General features: G+C 34.3%; 1 long non-coding RNA gene across 1 annotated transcript in view; it reads left to right on the top strand.

Moving 5' to 3' along the window:
- The window catches only part of LOC130457475 (uncharacterized), a 133,162-nt gene that overhangs the window by 57,495 nt on the left and 57,352 nt on the right, over window positions 1–18,315 (top strand). Inside the window, exon 2 of the long non-coding RNA XR_008916707.1 lies at window positions 7,020–7,095. This is a non-coding gene — a long non-coding RNA (uncharacterized LOC130457475). The remainder of the gene's footprint in view (window positions 1–7,019; window positions 7,096–18,315) is intronic.

Raw genomic sequence — 18,315 nt, 5'->3', positions numbered from 1 at the left:
TTACCATTGCAAGTGGTAATGGGGAATTTAACATCAGGACAAATATTACCTATGTAAAGTACTTTGCAAAATTTACAGCATTATATTAATGCAAGATATTATTTTAAGTAACAGGAGTTGTCACTGCTCATATAAGTTCATTTTTGAGAAGGAAACAAATCCCTACTTTCATGGAACAGATTTTTTTATACTCTGAAAACACTTTAAAAGATATAGCTTACCGTTAAGAGTGATTTGGACTAGAGCAAAACAAGTCAGAGAGTTCTCTGGAGGTACACAGATCAGATCTATAGGTTTTCTTTTGTGAGCCATTGTACTTCCTTGAAAAAGTTCTATGGGTGTTAGGATTTCCTTTAAGAATCAGATGGCTCCTAGGAAAAGTTATCTAATTCCCCTCTCTAGCAGAAAACGGAGAATGCCTTTTCTTCTCCCCTTCCCCATTTAACTAGGAAATGTGTTTTTCTCAGAGGAAGGGAAAAAAGCCAGTTCTCCCTGTAGCTGAGATGTGAGTTTGTTTTGCATATGCTATTGATTTGGGTTTTAAAATAGGTTTCCTAGCTTCACATTTTGTGTTAGTCATTCTCACTCCACAGAGCGATACTTGGACATGTACAAATGGAGCAGTATGTCACATAATATCCAGCTGTCAAATGCATGAACACAGCTCCTGATTAATTTAATGGTAGCTGTGACCATGCATTGTAGGGCACAATTTGGCCCCATGTATCTGTATATGTGAGAAAATGAGATAGGAAAAATGAAATAGTTTAATAGTAGATAAAAATAAAGTGAACTTTCTTCATGTTAGCAGTTGGCAAGCACTGAGTGTTAATGATGGATTCTCATTAATACTTTCTTTTCTAGTGCATAATGCTAATAGTTCCCTGACCTGAAAAAAAAAGAGTATCCCTAGCTAAATGTTCACAGTCAAAGATTCCAGAGCTGGGACAATCCAATCCAATCCAATTGGATCCAATTAAGTTGAGTCACATCCAATTCAGCAAACACTCATTATTCTTTTTTTTTCAAACCCTTTTTTTTTCTGTCTCAGAATTAATACTAAATATTGATTCTAAGGCAGAAGAGGAGTAAAGGCTAGATGATTGGGGTTAAGTGACTTGGCAAGAGTCACACAGCTAGGAAGGATCTGAGGCCAGATTTAAACTTGTAGGACCTTTTTGTCACTAGACTTTGCTCTCTAACCACTGACCAACTTAGCTGCCCCCAACAAACACTTATTAAGTACCTATTTTGGGCAAGTTACCTTGCTATGTTCTAGGGATACAATGATAAAACAAACAAAAACTAGTCCTTGACCTTGAGGAACTTATTTTGCTGGAGGGGTAGTGGATAAGTAAATATTTGTCAATTTAAGGAGAGACAACCAGACAGAGACAGAGGGACAGACAGACAGCGAGATAGAGACAGAGAGAGACAGAGAGACAGACAGAGAGAACACTAACATCTAGAGGGAACTGATTCTTAAATGAAATCAGAGATTTTTGGAGGCAAACAAGGCATTTGTGTTCTCCAGGCAAGGTGTGTAAAGTGGATTCTTGTCTGTTGTTGTCTACCAGAGACTATTATAAGCTTTTAGGAGAATGCCTATGACTTTATTTCCCTTTAAACAAATACTTGAATGCAATGAGGAGCATAAACATGACTGCTATTCCCTAGATGGCTGTCTACTTCCTTCTTAGTCCCTAATCTTGCCCCATCCAGAATCTGAGGAGAAACATGTCCTGAAATTCCAGGGATAGGAGGTTATGGAGAAAGCTGTATTAATATGCCCCTGAATGCAAAGTGGATATTAATAAAGGTAAGGAGAATTATTTCTTTCATACTTAGTGGTCCCAGGGAGCCATGAGAGATCACAATGCCCTGTGATTTTTCCAATTTTATATAGGGTATCCCCAAAATCTTAGGTACTTTGAGCAATTTTAGGAACAGTCTCTCCTGGTAAAAACAGGAAAGGGGAAATACTGAGAAAACTGAAGAATGACATGCCAGTTAAATCAATCAGCAGGTATTTATTGAACACCTATTTTGAGGCACCAAACTATTGGCCAGTAATAGATAAAAGAGCTGATTGTCTATTTGGAATAATAAGGCAAATAGGCTATACGGAGAAAAGAAACAACACAAAAAAATCAAGGGAATGTATAATTAGTGCCCGATAATTGTTAAGACAGTAAGCACTAGGCAGTTTTCCTAGTTCTAATCTCTGATTTCCCTCCCTTACTTCTATGGGAATCATAACTACTTGACTTGAGTAGCTGGACTGAATAGCAGGAAATGATATAGGTTATAAGCCTGAATTGATGAAATAATTTCTGGATTTGAAGAAGGTGAATAGAGAACTCAATGTCCAAATGGTCATTTTAGGTAATTGATTAAACAATTGCCCCTCTGTCTGTCTTTCCTTCCCCTCTCTTTTCTCCTCCTTCCTCCTATTTCCCTGAATCTTTTTTCTTCCAATCTACTTTTAAAGCAGAAGTGATATTGTTCATTTAACAAAATAGGATGTTATCACGTAATCTCTCAGTTCACCAGACAACTTAAAATTGGAATGAATTGCAGAAAAGGTGGTGACCTGCATTGGTACAGGTTGTATCTGTTCTAGGTATTCCCTATGTAGGGTCCTAGGCCTTTTATAGACTGCAAAGCAATGTTTTCTCAAAAGTCTGCCATAAAATCCTGGAACACAATGGCTCCCTGGAATTCATAGTACAATATAACAAGAAATATGATATTTTCAGTCTCACATGAGATGCTCTGAGTCATAATAGAATATATATATACATACACAATTGATGAAATTCAGAACATAATAATAATAATAATTATAATAATAAAAACAAACAGAAAAATTCCAATAAAAATAGTCCCAAAGTTTCACCTTATACCTAGTAAGCTGGCAAAGCTTTGTTTAATTAAAAAAGTAGTAATTATTGTTGGATGGGTTGCATAAAATAAAGACAGGTATAATTAGAATATTAAAGAAAACTACTCTTTTACCCAGAGATCCTACTTCTAGTCAAAAAATCAAAGGAAGTGAAAGAGAAACAAAAGGGGGTCTCTTTATATGAAAATATTCATTATAACACTTTTTGTGATTACAAAGAACTGAATACAAAGAGCTTCCCAGTCATGGATAAATTGCTATTTTAACTGTGGTATATGCATGTAATGGAATATTATTGCACCTTAAGAAATATAAAGAATTTAGAGAAGCTTTGGAAGACATATGAACTCATGCGGGGTGAAACATGTAGGAAAAGAATATACACAATGACTATAAAAATATAGGAAAAACACAACAAAATGAAACAAAAAACTGAAAACTTTTTAATTGTCTTATTTTCCTAATTACATGAAATAATAATTTTTCAACATGTGTTTTCCAAAATTATAAGACCCAAACTGCTTCCCTATATATGATTAGAATCTGCTCCCCTGGACTCAAAATCCCAGATTCCCATTTTCCTTCTCAGGATATGTCCTTTTGTTTTGGAGATAAAGTTTGTGTGTGACCCCCACCTCTTGATCTCTTTTCCTGCGAATGTGGGTGGGAAAACTTTCTTTTACTCAGGGTTTTAAGTTTTTCTTTTATTTCTTTTACTTCAAGTGATTATTAATAAATCTTATAAAATAGAATACTTCAAGTTATTGGATATTAATTTAAATTTTACACCTACCTCCCTTCTCTTCCCCCCACTCAGAGATGGTAAGCAATTTTATCTGGGCCACAGATGTATTATCATGTAAAGCATACTTTCATATTGGTCATGTTCTAAGAAAACACTCATAAAAAACAAAACATCAAAATAAAATCACAAAAAACTAAAAAGATAACATGCTTTGATTTGCATCTGACTCCAACAGTTTTTTCCTCTGGAGATGAATAGCAATCCCTGTCATAATTCTTTCAAAATTATCCAAGATCATTGCTTTGCTGAAAGAATCCAAGTTTTCACAATTGGTCATCCTACAACATTGCTGTTACTATGTACAATGCTCTCCTGGTTCTGCTTATTTCATTCTGCATCCATTCATGTAGATCTTTCCAGTTTTTTCTATTTCCCCCCTAATTTAATTTTAATTTTTTTATTTCCATAGTGTTCATTTTTGTGAGTAATCCTATAAAACCCAAACCCCCAAACACAAACTCAAGTAGACAATTGAAAAATCATATACTTTCATTTCTTTTCTGACTCCAACAGTTCTTATTCTGCAGATGGATAGCATTCTTTGTCATAAGTCCCTCAGAATTGTCCTGGATCATTATGTTGCTGAGAGTAGCGAAGTCTATCACAGTTGATTATCCAACAATATTGCTGTTGCTTTGTACAATGTTTTCTTTTTTCTACTTACTTCATGTATTTTTGCATATTCATGCATTACTTCATGTAGGTCTTTCCACCTCTTTATGGAATCTTCCTGTTCATCCTTCCTTATAGCACAATAGTATTCTGTTACCATCATATACCACAATTTGTTCAGCCATTCTTTGATGGATGGAAATCTCTTCAATTTCCAAATCTTCACCACCACAAAAAGAGCTGCTGTAAATAATTTTGTACAAGCAGGTTCTTCCCCCTTTTTCTATTACCTCTTTGGGATTCAGACCCAGTAGTGGTATTATAAGATCAAAGAATATGCACATTTTATTGCCCTTTAGGCATAGTTCCAAACTGATCTCCAGAATGACTGGATCTATTTATGACTCCACCAACAATTCATTAGTATCCCAGTTTTGCCACATCCCCTCCAACATTTATCACTTTCCTTTTATTATTATATTGGCCAGTCTAATAAGTGTGAGGTGGTACCTCAGCATTGTTTTAATTTGCAATTCTCTAATCGAGTGATTTTGAAAATTTTTCATATGATTTTCAATAGCTTTGATTTCTTCTTCTGAAATTTGCTCATTCATATCCTTTGACCATTTGTCAATTGGGGAATGGCTTTTATTCATATACATTTGACTCAGTTCACTATAGATTTGAGAAATTAGACTTTTATCAAATAAATTTGTCATATATAATATAAAATTTTTTCCTAGCTTGTTTCCCTTAAAAATCTAGATTACAATGATTTTCTTTGTACAAAAGTTTTTAAATTTAATTTTACATTGTATAATGCTCTCTGTCTCTTGTTTGATCATAAATTCTTTCCTTCTCCCTAGATCTGCTAGGTAAACTATTTTCTGTTCCTGTCACTTACTTATGGCATTATATTTTATATATTATATTTATATTATATATATTATATTTTATATATCATATATATTTATATATCTTGGACTTCAAAGCCATATGAAGGTACACCGTAGATGAAAATGCATAAAGACAATTGTCATTCTCGGTCACCAAGAGACTACCATGATATTTTATATCTAAATCATATACCCATTTTGACCATATCTTGATAGAGGGTATGAAATATTGGTCTATAACTTGTTTCTGTTATAATATTTTCCAATTACCCCAAGTCATTTTTGTCAAATAGTGAGTTATTATTCCAAGAGCTAGAGTCTTTGGGTTTATCAAACACTAGGTTGCTAAAGTCATGTATCTCTATATATTATGTATCTAATCTATTCCATTGATCTAATCCTTTTATTTCTTAGCCAGTACCAGACTGTTTTGATGATTACTGTTTTATAGTACAGTTTGAGATCTGGTAGTGCTAGGCTACCTTCATTTTTTTTCTCATGATTTCCTTGATATTCTTAACTTTTCCTTTTTCCAGAAAAATTTCATTATTTTTTCTTGTTCTATAAAATACATATTTTTTGTAATATGACTGGTATGGCACTGAATGGGTAAAATGATTTAGGTGGAATTGTCATTTTTAATTATATTACTCAGCCTCAGCAATTAATATTTTCCCAATTGTTTAGATCAAATTTTAGTTATGTGAAGAGTGTTTTGTAATTGTGTTCATATAATATCTGGGTTTTTTCTTGGGAAGTAGATTTCTAGGTTTTATTTTATACTGATTAGAGTGATTTTAAATGGAATTTCTTTGGTATTTTGTTGGTAATATATAGAAATGCTGAGGGTTTATGTGTATTTATTTTGTATCCTGTGTCTTTAATAAAGTTATCAATTATTTCAACTAGTTTTCCAGTTAATCCTCTGGAGTTTTCTAAGTATGCCATCATATCATCTGCAGCACATGATAGTTTAATTTCCTCATTGCCTACTTTAATTCCTCAGTTCCTTTTTCTTTTCTTATTCCTAAAGCTAGCATTTCTAATAAAATATTAAATGATAGTGGTGATAATGGGCATCCTTACCTCATATCTGAACTTATTGGGAAGGCTTCTAATTTATCCTCATTGCAGATGGTACTTGCTGATGGTTTTAGAGAAATACTGAAAGTTTTCCTAATATTAAACTAGCCCTACATTCCCTGTATAAATTCTGCATGATTCTAGCAAATGATACTTCTGATATATTTTGGTATTCTCCTAGCTAGTATTTTATTTAAAATTTTTTACATCTATAAGTATTAATAAAATTGGCCTATGATTTCTTTCTCTGTTTTTTTTTGTCTTCCTGGTTTAGGTAACATTATCATATTTGTGCCATAAAAAGAAATTGGTAGGATTTCTTCTCTGCCTATTTCCCCAAAGGGTTTATATAGTATTGTGATTATTTGTTCTTTAAATGTTTGATAGAATTCACTTGTTAATTCATCTGGCCCTGGAGATTTATTTCTAAGGTAGTTAATTTACAGATTGTTCAATTTATTTTCTGAGATGGGATTATTTAAGTACTCCATTTTCTCTTTTGTTAATCTGGGAAATGTATATTTTTGTAAATATTCATCCATTTAATTTATATTGTTAGATTCATTGACATATAAATTGGACAATATAGATCCTAATGATTGCTTTGATTTCCTCTTCATTGGTGGCAAGTTCACCCTTTTCATTTTTTATATTATTGAGTTTTTTCTTTCCTTTTTATAATTAAGTTAATCAATGTTCTATTTTGTTTTTCATGCAGAGACACACTCTACATAAAATTCTCTTGTGGGTTTGAATCACCTATGGAGGGAAAATGAAGGCTGGAACGTAATGGGGTAAGTTTACAGGCTAGAGAAAGTAAGAAATAGAGAGAGAAGGAAAACAGGGACAAAACTTAAGTGTGGTCTCAGCATGTCAGCAGGTCAACTCTTCCTCAGATGGTCAAAGAAAGCTAGAGTGACTGAGCTGAACTGATTTTATTGAGGATTGTAGGAATGAGGGCTGTAGGATGTCAATCAACACAATTGGCATATCAGAAGTTATAACATGGTACTGACAAGTAAAAGGAACAGATGGCCACAGTAATATAGCCAGGTACTCAGGTAAGAAGCACATGTGAAATCCTCTCCTTTCCAGCACATTGACACCAGCTTATATATATGCAAGACTTTGATATTACAAAAGACCTGTAGAACCTGTCTGCTAGCTTTCAGAATGCAGATCACAGTAAAAGCTTGATTTCTAAGTTCCACAAAATTTAAGACTCAACCAATTTACAGATTCAGAAGTCAATCATATGAAATATTAGAAGTATGTCCATTGGTATGGTCCATGAGCACATTGCTCATTAGAGTCAACTTTTGAATTCATCTTTAATAATGTCATGATTTGTTATAACTGAAATCCTACATGTCAGTCTCTGTGTACAATGTTTTTCTGGTTCTGCTCCTTTCATTCTGCATCAATTCCTAGAGGTCATTCCAGTTCACATGGAATTGCTCCAGTTCATCATTCCTTTTAGCATAATAGTATTCCATCACCATCAGATACTACAGTTTGTTAAGCCATTCCCCAATTGAGGGGCAACCCCTCATATTCCAATTTTTGGCCACCATAAAAAGCACAACTATAAATAATTGTGTAAAAGTCATTTTCCTTATCTCTTTGGGGTACAAATCCAGCAGTGGTATGACTGGGTCAATGGGCAGGCATTCCTTTAAGGCTTCTTGAGTATAATTCCAAATTGCATTCCATAATGATCAGACCAATTCACAATTCCAGCAGTACATTAATGAAATGATTTTGTCACACTCCCTTGAACATTTGTCACTTCCCTTTACTGCCAAATTGGCCAATCAGCTAGGTATAAGGTGGTAACTAAGAGCTGTTTTTATTTGCATTTCTCTAATCAGGAGGGATTTAGAACACTTTTTCATGTGATCATTGATAGTTTTTATTTCTTCAACTGAGAACTGCCTATTCATATCCCTTGACCATTTGTTGACATGGGGATGGCTTGGTTTTTTGTAAAACTTGCCTTAGTTCATTATATATTTTGGAAATTAAACCTTTCTTAGAGAGTTTTGTTATAAAGATTTTTCTCCAGTTTGTTGCTTTCTTTCTACTTTTGGTTACATTGGTTTTGTTTGTACAAAACCTTTATAATTTGATGTAATCAAAAATCATTCATTTTATATTTTGTAATGTTCTCTATCTCTTCTTTGGTCTTAAATTCCTCCCTTTCCCACAGATATGACAGGTATACCATTCTACCATTCAACATTCATATAATTTATTCATGATTTAATTCCCTATATTTCATTTACCCATTTTGAATTTATTTTAGTATAAAGACCTGATTTTTCCCATACTGTTTTCCAATTTTCCTAGCACTTCTTGTCAAATACTGAGTTCTTACACCAAACCAAAAGCTGGTGTCTTTGGGTTTGTGGAACACTAACTTGCTAAGATCATTTACCCCAAGTCTATTCCATTGATCCACTCTTCTGTCTCTTAGCCAGTACCATATTCTTTTGATGACCACTGCTTTATAGAATAGTTTAAGATCTGATACTACTAGGTCCCCAAACTTCACATTTCTTTTTTCATTATTTCCCTTGATATTCTTGTTCTTTTGTTCTTCCAGATGAATTTTGTTATAATTTTTCTAAATTTATAAAAAAGTTTTTTGATAGTACGATAGACATGGCCCTGAATAAGTAGATTAATTTTGGTAGGAGTATCATTTTTATTATATTAGCTTGTCCTAACCAGGAACAATTAATGTTTTTCCAATTGTTTAGATCCAGTTTTAATTGTGTGAAATGTGTTTTGTAGTTGAAAACATATAATTTCTGTGTTTCTCTTTGAAGATAGCTTCCTAAATATTTTATATTGTCTAGGGTGATTTTGTTTTATTTGGTCAATTTTGATCACTATTACATGGTTACAAAAATCATTTTCTATTCCTCCTTCCCCTCCCTCACACCCTCCCATAGCCGACACACAATTCCACTGGGTATTACATGTGTCCTTGATCAGAATTCATTTCTATATTGTTGGTATTTGCACTAGGATGTTCATTTAGAGTCTACATCCCCAATCATATCCCCTCTACCCATGTAATCAAGCAGGTATTTTTCTTAGGTGTTTTTACTCCCATAGTTTTTCCTCTGAATGTGGATAGTGTTTTTTCACCTGCATCCTTCTGTGTTGTTCAGGACAACTGCATTGCCACTAATGGAGAAGTCTATTTCATTTGATTGTACCACACTATATCAGTCTCTGTGTACAATATTCTCCTGGTTCTGCCCCTTTCACTCTGCATCACTTCCTGGAGGTTGTTCCAGTCTCCATGGAATTCCTCCACTTAATTATTCCTTTTAGCACAATAGTATTCCATCATGATCATAAACCATAATTTGTTCAGCCATTCCCCAACTGAAGGGCAGACTCTCCTTTTCCAAATTTTTGCCACCACAAAGAGCGCAGCTATGAATATTCTTGTACAAGTCTTTTTCCTCATTATCTCTTTGGGGTACAAACCCAGCAGTCCTGTGGCTGGGTCAAAGGGCAGATAGTCTTTCAGCGCCCTTTGGGCATAGTTCCAAATTGCCCTCCAGAATGGTTGGATCAATTCACAACTCCACCAGCAATGGATTAATATCCTGGCTTTGCCACATCTCCTCCAACATTCATTAATATCCCTTGCTGTGAAGTTAGCCAATCTGCTAGGTGTCAGGTGATAACTCAGAGTTGTTTTGATTTGCATCACTCTGATTATAAGAGATTTAAAACACTTTTTCATGTGCTTATTAATGGTTTTGATTTCTTTGACTGAAAATTGCCTATTCAGGTCCCTTACACATTTATCAATTGGAGAATGGCTTGATTTTTTTTTTACAGTTGATTTAGCTCTTTGTAAATTTGAGTAATTAAACCTTTGTCAGAGGTTTTTGTTATGAAGATTATTTCCCAGTTTATTTCGCTTCTGATTTTATTTCATTAGTTTTGTTTGTACAAAACCCTTTTAATTTGATGTCAAAATTATTTATATTACATTTTGTGACTCTTTCTATCTCTGGCTTGGTTTTTAAATTTTTCCCTTCCCAAAGGTCTGACATGTATACTATTCAGTGTTCACATAATTTACTTCAAGTTTCCTTCTTTATATTCAAGTCATTCACCCATTCTGAGTTTATCTTGCTGTATGGTGTGAGGTGTTGATCCAAGCCTAATATCTCCCACACTGTCTTCCAATTTTCCCAGCAGTTTTTTATCAAATAGTGGATTTTAAGCTGGGATCTTTGGGCTTGTCATAGACTGTCCTGCTGAGGTCACTTACCTCAAATCTATTCCACTGATCCTCCTTTCTGTCTCTTAGCCAGTACCAAATTGTTTTGATGACCACTGATTTATAATATAGCTTCAGATCTGGGATTGCAAGGCCCCCTTCCTTTGTATTTTTTTTTCATGATTTCCCTGGATATCCTTGATCTTTTGTTCTTCTAAATGAACTTTGTTATGGTTTTTTCCAATTCAGTAAAAAAAATTTTTTGCAAGTTTGATGGATATAGCACTAAATAAATAGATAAGTTTGAGTAGGATGGTCATTTTTATTATGTTAGCTCATCCTATCCATGAGTAATTGTTTTTCAAATAGCTCAGATTTAGTTTTAGTTGTGTGGAAAGTGTTCAATAGTTGTGTTCATATAGTTCCTGTGTTTGTCTTGGGAGATAGATTCCTAAGTATTTTATATTGTCTATGGTGATTTTGAATGAAACTTCTCTTTCTAATTCCTGTTGCTGAGATGTGTCGGAGATAAATAGAAATGCTGATGACTTCTGTGGGTTTGTTTTATATCCTGCAACTTTGCTAAAGTTGTTGATTATTTCCACTAGCTTTTTAGTTGATTCTCTAGGATTCTTTAAGTAGACCATCATAGTATCCACAAAGAGTGATAGCTTGGTCTCTTCATTGCCAATTTTAATACCTTCAATTTCTTTTACTTCTCTAATTGCTACTGCTAGTGTTTCTAGTACAATGTTAAATAATAAAGGTGATAATGAGCATCCTTGTTTCCCTCCTGATCTTATTGGGAATGTGTCTAATTTGTTCCCATTGCAGATATTGTTGGCTGATGGTTTTAGATAGATACTGTTTATTATTTTTAGGAAAGACCCTTCTATTCCTATACTTTCTAGTGTTTTCAGTAGGAATGAGTGCTATATTTTTTAAAAGGCTTTTTCTGTGTCTATTGAGAGAATCTCGTGCTTTTTGTTGGTTTGCTTGTTGATATGGTAAATTATATGGATGGTTTTCCTGATATTGAACCATCTTTGCATTCCTAGTACGAATCCCACCTGATCATAGTGAATAACCCTCCTGATCACTTGCTGGAGTCTTTTTGCTAGTATTCTATTTAAGATTTTTGCATCTATGTTCATTAAGGAGATTGGTCTATAGTTTTCTTCCTCCGTTTTTGACCTGCCTGGCTTTAGAATCAGTACAATATTAGTGTCATAAAAGGAATTTGTTAGAATTCCCTCTTTGTTTATTATATCAAATAGTTTATATGGTATTAGGATTAGCTGTTCTTTGAATATTTGATAGAATTGACTTGTGAATCCATCAGGCCCTGGGGATTTTTTCTTTGGGAGTTCTTTGATGGCCTGTTCAATTTCTTTTTCTGATATGGGATTATTTAAGAATTCTATTTCTTCTTCTGTTAGTCTAGGCAATTTATATTTTTGTAGATATTCATCCATATCACCTAGACTGGCACATTTATTGCCATATAATTGGGCAAAATATTTGTTAATGATTGCCATAATTTCCTCCTCATTGGAGGTGAGTTCTCCCTTTTCATCTATGATACTGTTAATTTGCTTTTCTTCTTTCCTTTTTAAAAATTAGATTGACCAGTACTTTGTCTATTTTGTTTGTTTTTTCAAAATACCTAGTCTTATTTATTAGTTCAATAGTTCTATTACATTTGATTTTATTAATTTCTCCCTTTATTTTTAGGATTTCTAATTTGGCTTTCTTCTGGGGATTTTTAATTTATTCTCTTTCAAATTATTTGATTTGCATGTCCAAATCATTGACCTCTGCCCTCACTAATTTGTTAATATATGAACTCAGGGATATACATTTTCCCCAGTATTGATTTGGCTATATCCCATAGTGTTTGAAAGGATATCTCATCATTGTCATTTTATTCAATGAAATTATTAATTGTTTCTATGATTTGTTCTCTAAATGATTTTGGAGAATCATATTGTTTAATTTCCAATTAATTTTTAATTTGGCTCTCAATGTACCATTACTGATCATTATTTTCATTGCCTTGTGGTCTGAAAAGGTTGCATTTATTATATCTGCTTTTCTGCATTTGTATGCCATATTTTTTATGACCTAATGTATGGTCAATCTTTGTGAATATACCATGTCCCACTCAAAAGAAGTGTATTCCTTTTTGTCCCTATTTATTTTTCTCCATATATCTATAAACTCTAATTTTTCTAAGATTTAATTCACCTCCTTTACCTCTTTCTTATTTATTTTTTGATTTGATTTATCTAAATTCGATAGTGATAGGTTCAGGTTTCCCACTAGTTTAGTTTTACTATCTATTTCCTTCTTCAATTCTACTAGTTTTTCCATTAGAAATCTGGCTGCTATATCATTTGCTGCATACATGTTGATTACTGATATTTCCTCATTGTCTATACTGCCTTTTATCAGGATGTATTTACCTTCCCTATCCCTTTTAATCAGGTCTATTTTTACTTTGGCTTTGTCAGATATCATGACTGCAACTCCTGCCTTCTTTCTATCAGTTGAGGCCCAATAGGTCTTGCTCCAACCTTTAATTCTGATCTTGTATCTACCCGGCTCATGTGTGTTTCTTGTAGACAACATATGGTAGGATTTTGGATTCTAATCCACTCTCCTATTCGTCTCCATTTTATGGGTGAGTTCATACCATTCACATTCGAAGTTATGATTATCATTTGTGAATTCCCTAGCATTTTGATATCCTCTCCTTGTTCTGTGCTTTCTTCTTTTGCTATATCCTTTTAAACCAGTGGTTTACTTTTAATCCATTCCCCCTAATCCCCTCCCTTGATATGCTTCCCTTTCTGGTCCCTCCCTTTTTGTTCCCTTCTTGTTTTTTTTTTTATTTTAGGGTCTGTTAAGTTCCCTCCGCCCTCTCCTTCCCTCCCTTTTTGTACTCCCTCCCCCGTACCTCCCTTAGTTTTACCTTCTCCCTTACCCTGTAGGATAAGATAGAATTCAAGATCCCAATTGGTCTAGATGCTCTTCCCTCTCAGAGTTGATTTCACTGAGAGTAAGTTTTAAGAATTTCCTATTAGCACTCTCTTTCCCTCCTTCTTATAAGAGTATTCTTCTCCTCCCCTTCCCATGTGTATCTTTGTGTGAAAAAGATTATTCTATTTATTTTATTTCTTCAAGTGTCTCTTGGTATCATCTTTGATTTTCTCCCACCCTTTTTCTTTCTTTCTTTCTTTTTTGCATATCATCTTATAGCCCTTAATATCCCAATCTTTTCCTATGAGTGATTCTTCTAATTAATAATGAATACAATTTTTGAGAGTTACAAATAACATTTCCCCCATATATTAATATATATATATATATATATATATATATATATAAATTTGACCTAATTGTATCCCTTAAAGAAGAGAGCTTGAATACCAAAAATCCTTTTTTCTCCTTTTCCCTCTTTTTCTTATTTACCTTTTCATGTTTCTCTTGATCATTGTGTTTGGATATCAAACTTTCCACTTAGTTCTGGTCTTTTCTTTACAAATATTTGGAAATCTTCTATTTTGTTGAATTCCCACACTTTCCCCTGGAAGCATATAGTCAGTTTTGATGGATAGGTGATTCTTGGTTGAAGACCCAGTTTTCTTGCCTTTCTGAATATCATGTTCCAGGCCTAGAGACCCTTTATTGTGGAAGATGCCAGGTCTTGTGTGATCCTGATTGGTGCTCCTTTGTATATGAATTGTCTCTTTTTGGCTTCTTGTAGGATTTTCTCCTTAGATTGAAAGCTCTAGAATTTGACAATTACATTCCTTGGAGTTGTCTTTTGGGGATTCAGTGTAGAGGATGTTCTATGAACTCTTTCAATGTCTATTTTCCCCCCTTGTTCAAGAACATCAGGGCAGTTTTCTTGGATGATGTCTTGTAGTATGATGTCAAGATTTCTGTTTATTTCTGGCTTTTCAGGTAGAGCAATGCTTCTCAAATTATCTCTCCTTCCTCTGTTTTCCTGATCTGTCACCTTGTCGGTGATATATTTTATGTTTTCTTCTATTTCGTCAGTTTTTTTACTTTGCTTTATTAATTCTTACTGTTTTGCAAGATCATTGGTTTCCAGTTCCTCAATTCTGGTCCTTAAAGCCTAGTTTTCTGCTTTAGCCTTTTGATTTTAGGCTATAATTTTTTTATTCTCTCTGAACCTTTTCTCACTTCTCTTCCAGAAGGCTTCCATCTTTTTGATAAACTCCAATTTAAATTCTTCCCAAGCTTGTGGACAATTTCCATTTTTTAAAAGAATGTTTTATCTTTGTTTGAATTTCTTCTTGTGCTTCCTCTGTAGCCTGGGTTTTTCCTCCATAAAAATTTTCGAGTGTCACTGTCTTTTTTTTGCTTTTCTTGGGGGGAGTTTGGGGCTCCTGTGCACAATTAGCCATCCCATGGGTGGTATTTACCTTCTCTTTTTTGTCAGATATTTGAGTGAGCTGGACAGGTTCTCTGAGTATGGAGTTAAGCAGCATGGATTTTGCCTGAGACAAGCTCTCAAATCACCACAACCATTAATAGCTCTGTGCTACCTTCCTGGGGGCACCCACATTCTGCGCTCCCCTGCCTGCTGAAGTAGCTGCTCTCAGGGGTAGGTCTTTGGTGGTCTTAGTCTGCTTGTGAGGACCTATAGGTCCCCCTTGCTCACTCTAGAGGTGCCCCTCACTCACTTGGTGATTCTGGCATGCACTGGCTCTGAGTTTGGCTCTGTAGGCAGTATGGGGGAGGGCAGATCTGATTTCATTTAGGTGGGAGCTTTTTCACCCTCTTATAGTGTGGAAATTCCCAAATCCCACCTACCTTATGAAAATTATTTTAATGGTCTTTTGAGGTAGTCTATGTCGGTGGTTGCAGGGAAGAGGAAGCGTCCTGTGTGTCTAGACTGCCCCCAGGCTTATCTGGAAGTCTGTCTAGGGTGATTTTAAATGGAGTTTCTCTTTATAACTCATGCTGCCGAGTGCTTTTGGAAATATGTAGAAATGTTGATGTCTTATGTGGGTTTATTTTGTACCCTGAAGCTTTGCTAAAGTTGTCCATTATTTCTAGTAGCTTTTTAGTTGATTTTCTAGGATTCTTTAAGTAGACCATCATATCATCTGCAAAGAGTAATAGTTTAGTTTCCTCATTGCCTAATTTAATAATTTCAATTTCTTTTTCTTCTCTAATTGCTACTGCTAGCATTTCTAGAACAATATTAAATAATAGAGGTTATAATGACATCCTTGCTTCACTGCTATTCTTAATGGGAAGGCTTATAACTTGTCCCAATTTCATATGATAATTGCTGATGCTTTTGGATATATAGTGTTTATTATTTTGAGGAAGGACCCTACTATTCCTATACTTTCTAGTGTTTTCAATAGGAATGCGTGTTGTATTTTGCCAAAGGCTTTTTCTGCATCTATTGAGTCTCTTGGATTTGTCCCCTATCTTTGTTTTTTTTTTTAAATAATAGGTAAGTCATTCATAGTTGATCATTATACATTACTGTTGTTACTGTGTATAACATCCTTAACATCCTACTGGTTCTGCTTCCATTACTTTACATCACTTTATTTGTCTTTTTAACATTTGGGGGATCATTCTTTCTCTTTTTTTAAAAAATAGGTGGTGGCAAAGAATGGAAATTGAAGGGATGTTCATCAATTGGGGTACTTACTGAACTAATTGAGGCATATGCTTGAACTAGAATACTATTGTGCCATAAGAAATGGCAAAGAAGATGATCACAAAAATACCTGGAAAGGTAACATGTTTTATGATTTTCTTCTTGAGCTGTAGGCAACCAGTAAGTAGTTGTGAAAGTTGATGCTAGGGGTAGAGATCAACAAATGTTAGGAATTACTGGAGAGGAAGAAATTAGTGACTTCAAAATTATAATTCTGTATAAAGTCACAGCAAGTTGATTGACCTATCTAAGTTCTAGTTTTTGCAAGTATGTTTGTTCTTAGATAGCAATATTTAGGAAATAGATGATAACAAGGCTGAGCTTACTGAAAGAAAATGCCTAGCTGATATGGTGTTGATGTACTTCCAATGGTTTGAAGGTATTAATTATTGTAGGAAATGGTGGGTAGTATATCCCTCAAAATGCTGGTCTCCAAGTGCAGTTTTGATTTCAAGCAACTCCTTCCCTTCATTTGAATAGTTCTTTTCTATAGCAGTTAACTTAGAGCTTTATTCTCAGGATATGGGATCAGTCAATGTGTCTTTTGAAAAAAATGATGCAATTGGATACATTGGTCTTATTTATATGAGCTATATGATCATTTCTTTCCAGATATATGAAGATAGGGGCTCAAGTGAACTGATAATTGTGGGTAATTAATGCATCTTGCAGTTCTGGTGTCCACTCAGAGAATTTAGGAACCCATAAAGCAGAGAATCTGAAAATAAAGTAAAGAAGTAAACTTGGATTTACTATCATTTTATTTTGTCTGCCTGCTTTTGGGAAAATCTACTTATATGGATTTTTTAGGGATCAATTTTTCATTGTACTAAAACTTTCACTTTACAACTTCTACCAATTGTGTCAAGCATTCTCTTAGCTCTCTCAGGTGCCTACTTAACCCTTCTGGGACAGGATATCATAGAGGGCTCATGTGATAGCACTAACTCAGCTCCCCTTAACTACTCCCACTATTCAAAGACTAGTATCCTGCATATAGTTATTGTTCTTATAGTCATTCAGTTGTATCTGATTCTTTGTGACCCCATGGACTATAGCACACAAGGCCCTTCTATCCTCCATTATCTCTGAAAATTTGTCCAAGTTCACATTCATTGTTTCCATGACATTCTATTCTTCTCACCCTTTTCTTCCTTTTGTCTAATCTTTCCCAACATCAGGGTCTTTTTCAATGAGCTCTGCCTTCTCATTATGTGGATAAAGTATTTTAAGCTTCAACTTCAGCATTTTACTTTCCAGTGAATAGTTTGAATTAATTTTTAAAGTATTGACTGATTTGATCTTTTTGCTGTTTGCATTTAGTAGTTCAAAATCAGACTTTTTCCTCAAAGAACTATTTTTTCCCTATAAACACAGAGAGAAACATCCTTGGTTCCAAATCCTGTAGAAGGAAGTACAATGGTGATTTGTAAACTCAAGGGAATACTCAAAAAACATTAGTACAGGAGTTCATCCCTGACCTGGCACCTTTGAGATGCAGGCAATGTTGCAATAAAACATGTTTTATATGAATAATCAGAATCTTTCAAGCCTCTGATGCAGCTTTCAATTATCTTTCAGCAGTAGCTAATGGGAAATTATGGCTAACCTGCCTTCAGTTCTGCCATTTTTGTGTACACATTGTATCATTGATAATTTCCTATAATGCTGCATTTACACAGGTATGGGTGTGGCCTTTCATAGTTTGTTCACATGAACTACTAATGGGAAAAATTGCTGGCTGTAGTAATTGCTCAAGGGGCATCACCTGTTATTTCTGTGTCCATTGGTCCAAGACACAGAAGATCTTACAAAAGGAGACCCCTTTGTTGATGAAAATATTATGTTATTTATAGGGGAGATGGGCATCATTTCTTTATTACAAGGATCTCTATGGTGAAAGCAGTGATATTGCCTCCTTAAATTGCTTCGTATCTTCTGCCTTTGAGTCTCCATAGAGTTGGTGCTGCAGTGATTACTGATGAGATCTGCAGTAATAAATTTCAGGAATGTTGAAGGTCTGTTTGTCCCTTGCCTATTTCAGATATG

Source organism: Monodelphis domestica, chromosome 2, assembly GCF_027887165.1.
Source record: "Monodelphis domestica isolate mMonDom1 chromosome 2, mMonDom1.pri, whole genome shotgun sequence".
In the NCBI taxonomy this organism is placed as follows: Eukaryota; Metazoa; Chordata; class Mammalia; order Didelphimorphia; family Didelphidae; genus Monodelphis; species Monodelphis domestica.
The sequence above is the reverse complement of the archived record's forward strand: the minus strand, read 5'-3'. Positions and strand labels throughout refer to the sequence as shown.